At 35.5% G+C, this 8,121-nt stretch overlaps 1 non-coding gene across 1 annotated transcript; it reads left to right on the top strand.

Annotated features, from left to right (window-relative positions):
- Nucleotides 1-7,362: 7,362 nt before the first annotated feature.
- Nucleotides 7,363-7,469, top strand: LOC121207333 (small nucleolar RNA R71). The gene has a single exon (XR_005902423.1). It is a non-coding gene; the product is annotated as a small nucleolar RNA R71 (small nucleolar RNA).
- The last annotated feature ends 652 nt before the right edge of the window (nucleotides 7,470-8,121 follow it).

Genomic DNA, 8,121 nt, shown 5'->3' with positions numbered 1-8,121 from the left:
TGAAGAACTACTTAAAGAGAAGAGGAAGGTAGAGGCTGAAACACGAAATTGGAAGAAAAGACCAATGAGTAATGCACCTTCACAGCAACCCGGAAAGTCAAGAAATATGAATCCTCGTTCCCAAGTTTCAGCTGGGCAATCATATGGAAATTTTAAGAAGCAGAATGTGGGTCCTAAATCTCAGAATACTTCTGCAGCCAGTGTAGGGAACTCGAGATTTGTTAAACCCGAGTGCCAGCGGTGTGGTAGAAATCATTTTGGTCCGTGCAGAGCAAATGAATGTTTTCGATGTGGTTCTCCGGATCATTTTATTAGAGACTGCCCAGAGAGAGCTGAGAAAGAAAAATTTCAGAGTGTAAAATCTAGTGGTGCAGACTCGAGGGGAAGGTATCCGAGAAAAGCTGGAAGTGAAACAAGCAGTAAGAATGTAGCCAGAGATGCAACAGTTAGATCTAAAGGAAGAGCTCCAGCTACAACTTATGCTATTAAAGCGCGTGAAGATGCTTCCTCACCCGATGTGATTACCGGTACATTTTCTCTTTATGATAGTAATGTTATTGCTTTGATTGATCCTGGTTCTACTCATTCATACGTATGCATTAAACTGGTGTCTAGTATGAATATACCTGTTGAGAACACAGAATTTATGATTAGAGTGTCGAACCCGTTAGGCAAATGCGTGATAGTTGATAAAGTAAGCAAGAAATGCCCTTTAATGATTCGGGGTCATTATTTTCCGGCCGACTTGATGTTGTTGCCGTTTGATGAATTTGATGTTATTTTGGGTATGGATTGGTTGACATTGCATGATGCTATAGTAAATTGCAAAGAAAAGGTTATAGAATTAAAATGTGAAAGTGGTGAAATCTTGCGGGTTGAACCAGACAAATCAGAGGAAATATTTAGTATGATTTCTTCGATGTCAGCTCAGAGATATTTGAGAAAGGGTTATGAAGCTTATTTGGCGTATGTAATTAATACAAAAGAAGTTGAAAAGAAAGTTGAATCAGTGCCGGTTGTGTGTGAATTTGCGGACGTATTTCCAGAAGAATTGCCGGGTTTGCCTCCAGTCAGGGAAGTAGAATTTGGTATTGATTTAATACCGGAAACAGCTTCGATCTCGATTGCTCCATATAGAATGGCACCAACAGAGTTGAAAGAATTAAAGTCACAGTTACAAGAGTTGACTGATAAAGGCTTTGTGAGACCGAGTTTTTCACCTTGGGGTGCTCCCGTGTTATTTGTGAAAAAGAATGATGGTTCTATGAGATTATGTGTTGATTATCGGCAGTTAAACAAGGTGACAATCAAAAACAAGTATCCGTTGCCGAGAATTGATGATTTGTTTGATCAGCTAAAAGGAGCGACATGGTTTTCAAAGATTGACTTGAGATCTGGGTATTATCAGCTGCGAGTAAAAGAGTCAGATGTGCCTAAAACTGCTTTTAGAACAAGGTACGGTCATTATGAATTTTTAGTTATGCCATTCGGGTTGACAAATGCTCCTGCTGTGTTTATAGATTTAATGAATCGCATATTTCGGCCGTACTTGGACAGATTTGTTGTGGTGTTTATAGATGATATTTTAATTTATTCAAAAGATGAGACAGAGCATGCTGAGCATTTGAGGATAGTTTTGCAAACTTTGAGAGATAAGCAGCTGTATGCTAAGTTTAGTAAAAGTGAATTTTGGCTCCGGGAAGTTGGATTTTTGGGTCATATTGTTTCAGGTGATGGTATACAGGTTGATCCTAGTAAAATTTTAGCCATTGTTGATTGGAAACCACCGAAAAACGTAACTGAAGTTAGACGTTTCTTGGGGCTAGCTGGGTATTATCGGCGGTTCGTAAATGGATTTTCTATAATTTCTGCTCCTATGACTAGACTACTCCGAAAGGATGTTAAATTTGAATGGATGAAAGAATGTCAATAGAGTTTTGAAAAATTGAAAAAGTTATTAACTGAAGCACCAGTGTTGATACAACCCGAATCAGGTAAAGAATTTGTGGTGTATAGTGATGCTTCTCTAAATGGTTTGGGGTGTGTCCTCATGCAAGAAGGAAAAGTGGTGGCTTATGCTTCGAGGCAGTTAAAACCTCATGAGAGGAATTATCCTACTCACGATTTGGAATTGGCTGCAGTGGTGTTTGCTTTGAAGATTTGGCGACATTATTTGTATGGTGAAAAGTGCCGAGTATATACCGATCACAAAAGTCTTAAATACTTGATGTCACAAAAAGACTTGAATTTGAGACAGCGAAGATGGTTGGAGTTATTGAAAGATTACGAGCTTGTTATCGATTATCATCCGGGAAAAGCGAATGTGGTTACCGATGCTTTAAGCAGAAAGTTGTTGTTTTCTTTGAGAGTTATGAACACTCAATTGAAAATGTCAGATGACGGTTCGATTCTAGCAGAGTTAAGAGCAAGACCGATGTTTTTACAAGAGATTTTTGAAGCTCAGAAAAATGATCAAGATTTGCTAGCCAAAAGAAAACAGTGTGAAGCTGATACGGGATCAGATTTCAGAATCGGTTCTGATGGTTGTTTGATGTTTAAAAATTGGATTTGTGTACCGAAAAATGATGAGTTGATTCAAAAGATTTTGCATGAAGCACATAATAGTTGTTTGGCGGTTCATCCAGGCAGTACGAAGATGTATAATGACTTAAAGAAAATGTACTGGTGGAGTGGAATGAAAAGAGATATTTCCAAGTTTGTATCAAAGTGCTTAGTTTGTCAACAAGTGAAAGCTGAACACCAAGTACCTTCGGGATTACTCCAGCCTATTATGGTTCCTGAATGGAAATGGGATCGGATTACTATGGATTTTATATCAGGGTTGCCGTTAACTCCAGGGAAGAAAAATGCCATCTGGGCAATAGTTGACAGACTGAGTAAATTGGCTCATTTTATTCCGGTACGTACAGATTATTCTCTTAATAAGTTGGTTGAATTGTATATCCGAGAGATTGTTAGACTTCATGGGATACCTTTTTCAATCATTTCGGATAGAGATCCGAGGTTTTCCTCACTGTTTTGGCAAAAGTTGCAAGAGGCATTAGGTACAAAGTTAAATTTCAGCACTGCCTTTCATCCACAAACTGATGGACAATCAGAGAGAGTAATTCAGATTCTTGAAGACATGCTCAGATGTTGCGTATTGGAATTTCAAGATAGTTGGGAAAGGTACTTACCATTGGTAGAATTTGCTTATAATAATAGTTATCAGAAAAGTTTGAAGATGGCACCTTATGAAGCATTATATGGTCGTAAATGTCGGACGCCATTGTATTGGTCTGAACTCAAGGAAAATCAGATTTATGGAGTTGATTTAATAAAAGAAACTGAATAAAAGGTGAAAGTGATTCGAGATTGTTTGAAAGCTGCTTCAGATAGACAGAAATCTTATGCAGATTTGAAACGAAAGGAAATGGAGTTTCAAGTTGGTGATAAGGTATTTTTGAAAGTGTCTCCATGGAAGAAAGTCCTTAGATTTGGACGAAAGGGCAAGTTAAGTCCGCGTTTTATTGGACCGTATGAAATAATTGAAAAAGTTGGACCGGTAGCATATCAGCTAGCGTTACCACCCGAATTAGAAAAGATTCATGATGTGTTTCACGTATCTATGTTACGCCGGTATCGTTCAGATCCTTCACACATAATTTCACCGGCAGAAGTTAAACTACGACCGGATATGACTTATGAAGAAGAACCGATTAAGATTTTAGCTCGAGAAGTCAAACAACTAAGAAATAAAAGTGTTGCACTTGTGAAAGTGTTGTGGCAAAAGCATGGGGTAGAAGAGACTACATGGGAACCTGAAGAAACTATGAGAAACCAATATCCACACCTGTTTACCGGTAAGATTTTCGAGGACGAAAATCCTTAAAAGGGGGGAGAGTTGTAATATCCTAAATTAGGGCTTAATCGAAATAGTGGTTTCGTAACCACAAATCCGAGATAGAAATAATTATTTTACAATGATTTTGATGTTTATGATATGATTGCATGATTGTGTGAAAATTTCGTGATGAAATTCTATGCCTAAAGTGCTTAAATTGAAAGTAGGGACTAAATCGAATAAGTTGCAAAACTTGCATTCTAGAAGTTTTTAGTATGAAATTGTTTTGGAATATTAATGAGGAGGTCTTAAATAGAAATTTGACCAACTTTAAGTTCATGGACAAAATTAGGACATGGAATGAATTTTTGGAAAGTTTAGTAGTAAGAGTATTTTGGTCATTTAGTTATTAAAATGAATTAAAAACAAAATTAAAAGCCAATTTTTGTCCATCTTCTTCATTAGGCCGAAATTTCAAGGGTTCTTCATAGCTAGGGTTTGTTTCAAGCTTCCAAGCTCCATAGTAAGTGATTCCAAGCCCCGTTTTTAATGTTCTTTACGTTTTTGGAATCCCGGAAGCTCGATTAAGCTTATGCTTGCAATAATTCAACCTGGGTTTATATTTGGAAAAATACCCATAGGTGAAATTTGTGTATTTTGATGTTTTATGATAGAATATGGGGTTTTAAATTATGTTAGACAACTTGTGCTACTCGGTTTTTAGTGAAAACGAGTAAAAGGGCTTAATCGACAAAAATACCTAATAGTCACAAGTATATGTTAGAGAGAGAATTTGATGTTGCCATAGAAGGGAAAAGTGATCAGCATGTTATAAAACATAAGAATAAGGAATAAAGTTTAATTCCCGAGCCTAGGGGCAAAAGTGTAATTATGCAAAAGTTTAGGGGCAAAAGTGTAATTTTTTTAAAAGTTCGTATTAAATGCTGTTTTGATGAATGTATGTATTAAATAAGATTAATTTGGTATTATAGATCAAGAAAAACGAGATTCAAGTGGTGATCGAGGAAAAGAAAAGATTGTGGACTAAATTGCAAAATCTTTATATTTTGGTACCAAGGTAAGTTCATGTGTAAATAATGTAGCATAAATGTTATTTTTAAGTTATTAATGCTAATTATATGATACGCTGATTTTTAATCATGAAATATTATGCTTTGTGGTTAATGTTGAGTAATATGCAAATTATGTTTACTACTTGATAAATATGAATTGCTACCGAGTATCGGTTCCGATATTCCATGGAAGACGGCAAATGTGAGATCGAGGGAAAAAGCCCGTTTGAACCTTAGGAATAGATTCGGATACAAGTGACATGTCACTAGGATGGTTGAGCATCCGAACTCGTTGAGTTGAGTCTGAGTTCACTTATGGATGCAAATGTCCGAACTCGTTGAGTTGAGTCTGAGTTCATTTATGGATGCGAACGCCCGATCTCGTTGAGTTGAGTCCGAGTTCACTTAGGGGCGGGTTACATGATTTCGTGATTACATATATTGCACTTATGTGCAAATTATCCATGTATCGGAGTTATATTCCGATGTGTTCAACGGGTGAAATTTCTAGTTTAATGGAAGAACACTTAAGATATAAGTGACGTTTTGGGTAAGTGTTGTGAAATGGACACTTTGAACAGGTATGTTCTTAACCCTCGGGTTGAAAATAGATACAACAACGATAAGGTGGTAAGATGATGAATGATGTTTAAAGATGTGATATATGTTTTGGTGGTACCATGCTAAAGTTGTTTGGTATATTTGTATTGTTATGTTACTTGTTATTTACATATGAACTTACTAAGCATTTATGCTTACTCCTTCCTTTTCATTCACTGTAGTTTTGAACAAGCCAGCTCGAGAATCGGGACAGGTCGAAGGTTCGATCACACTATCCAAAGGACTTTTATCTTGGTAAATGGCTTGTACAACTACTTAAGTATGGCATGTATAGCAATATACCTATTTTGTGTAAATAATTTTATGATATGGCCATGTTTGGTTGAGAAAATGTTTGATATTGATAAGTCATGGTGATGGCTAATTTAGATCATGTTTGATATCATGGAAGTTTAACAGGTTATCTAGTTCATAAAAATTCATGGAAAGATGAAACTTGCCTTAAAATAGAATATTGCTGCAGCAATGAAATGAATTTGAAAAATCACTAAAAATAGTATAAATGGAACTAAATGATGAGTAAGTTATGAAATTGAAGCTTAATGAGTCTGTTTTCATATGGATTGAACAAAACAGGAATATAAATTATATTTTAAGAGATATTTAAACTTTTACGAAACAGGGCCAGAGTGATTTCTGGATCCCCTGTTCTGACTTTAAAAATTTATAATAAATTTTAATAAAATAATTAGAAGTTGTTATTTATATGTACATATTTATTATTGAGTCTAGTTTTAATATAAACAAACCTCATAGTCATTGAAATTTTTTATAGAGATATATTTGATTCGTAATGCACAGAGGTCAGAGCAGTCAAACCCTGAAACAGGGGATAATTTAATTAATAAACTGTACTAATTGGCCAAATAAAAAATTATAGAAAAAAATTAGTAAATAGATATATGAGTCTAGGTTCAGGGAAAATTTACGGATCTTGATTTTGAGTTTCGTAACTCAAGATATGATTTTTCTTGTAACTATGATGCGAGTAGCTAGAAAGCTGTGAATGTAGAAACAAATGATTTGAAGTTCTTAAATTGATAAATTATGTTCGGTAACCCCTCAAGCTCGACTCCGGTGATGGTCTCGGACGTGGGGGTGTTACACCTAGGGTTAGGTTCAATATTGCTAGATAAGCTACATTGTGGTAATTTTGAAATTAGTTTAGTTAGCTTACCTATTTGATTTTCAAGCCCTTGAATTGATGCTTTCTGATTTTTCAATGTTGCCTCAATGTTTTGAAAATGAGTTTCTGACACTAAGATAAATTTTTTCAACATCTCCTCAAGGTTTTACTTCTTCTCTTGCTGATAAGGTTGTTGAAAGCCCGAAGGGGGTTGTAATCTTTGATTTCCTTGACCACCCCATGAGAAATTTGGATGGTTCCTCCAACCTGCATTATATGTATTACTATAGGGGTTATTTTGAGGTCTAGAATTGTTACCCATATAATTGATTTACTCATTCTCTGTGCTAGGGTCGAAGGGTAAACATTCTGGATTATTCATTCCACCTACATTTGTATCGCATTGCATCACTGGATTCACCTGCGTAGAAAAATATAAACCATCAATTTTCTTATTTAGTTCTTTTACTTGGTTTAATAACATGGTGTTGCATCTAAATTAAACACACCGGCTGCTTTTATCAGTTTCATCCTCATGACTTGTCACTGATAATTATTCAATGTCATCTCCTCAATAAACTCATAGACTGCCTTGGGTGTTTTATTATTAAGTTTACCACCAACTGCTGCATCAATTAATTGCCTAGTTTGAGGGATTCAAACCATTATAGAAGGTTTGAACTTGTAACCATAAAAGTAAACCATGATGAGGGCACCATCTTAATATATCCTTGTATGTCTCCCATGCATCATATAAAGTTTCTAAATCGATTTGAACAAAAGAAAAGATGTCATTCCTCAACTTGGTCATTTTAGTTGGTAGGAAGTACTTCAAAAAAAAAATTATCTGTCATTTGAGCCCATGTAGTGATGGAACCTCACGGTAAAGAGTTTAACCATTGTTTTGCCTTTTTCCTCAACGAGAAAGGGAACAACCATAATCAAATGGCATCATTAGTGTTACCATTAATCTTGAAAGTGTTGCAAATCTCTAAGAAATTGGCTAAATGAGTATTTGGATCTTCATCTTGCAAACCATCGAATTGAACATACTACTGTACCATCTGAATAGTGTTCAACTTCAGCTCGAAATTATTTGCAGCAATGGTAGGTCTTATAATACTTAATTCAGCCCTAATCAGAGTGGGTTGGGCATAATCATACATAATGTGAGGAATAGGATCTATATGAGGTAGCTGAATATTCTAATTATCATCCATCTCCTCGATAATATTGTTGTCCTCTTGTTCGTTTACTATATTTTGTCGACTCTGCCTTGCTTCTCTAACCTCTCTATGATTTCTGCGAACAGTTCTTTCAATTTCACTATCAAAAAGCAATGGTCTCGACGGGTTTCCTCTAGTCATAGACCAAAAGAACCTACCATAAGCCAACAAGAGAAAAATTAAAATGTAAAAGTTAAATTAAAACAAAAATATAAAAATAAAATAAAAATG

This window comes from Gossypium hirsutum, chromosome A09, assembly GCF_007990345.1.
Source record: "Gossypium hirsutum isolate 1008001.06 chromosome A09, Gossypium_hirsutum_v2.1, whole genome shotgun sequence".
Lineage (NCBI taxonomy): Eukaryota > Viridiplantae > Streptophyta > Magnoliopsida > Malvales > Malvaceae > Gossypium > Gossypium hirsutum.
Note: the sequence above shows the minus strand (reverse complement) of the source record. Positions and strands in the feature narration are given on the sequence as shown.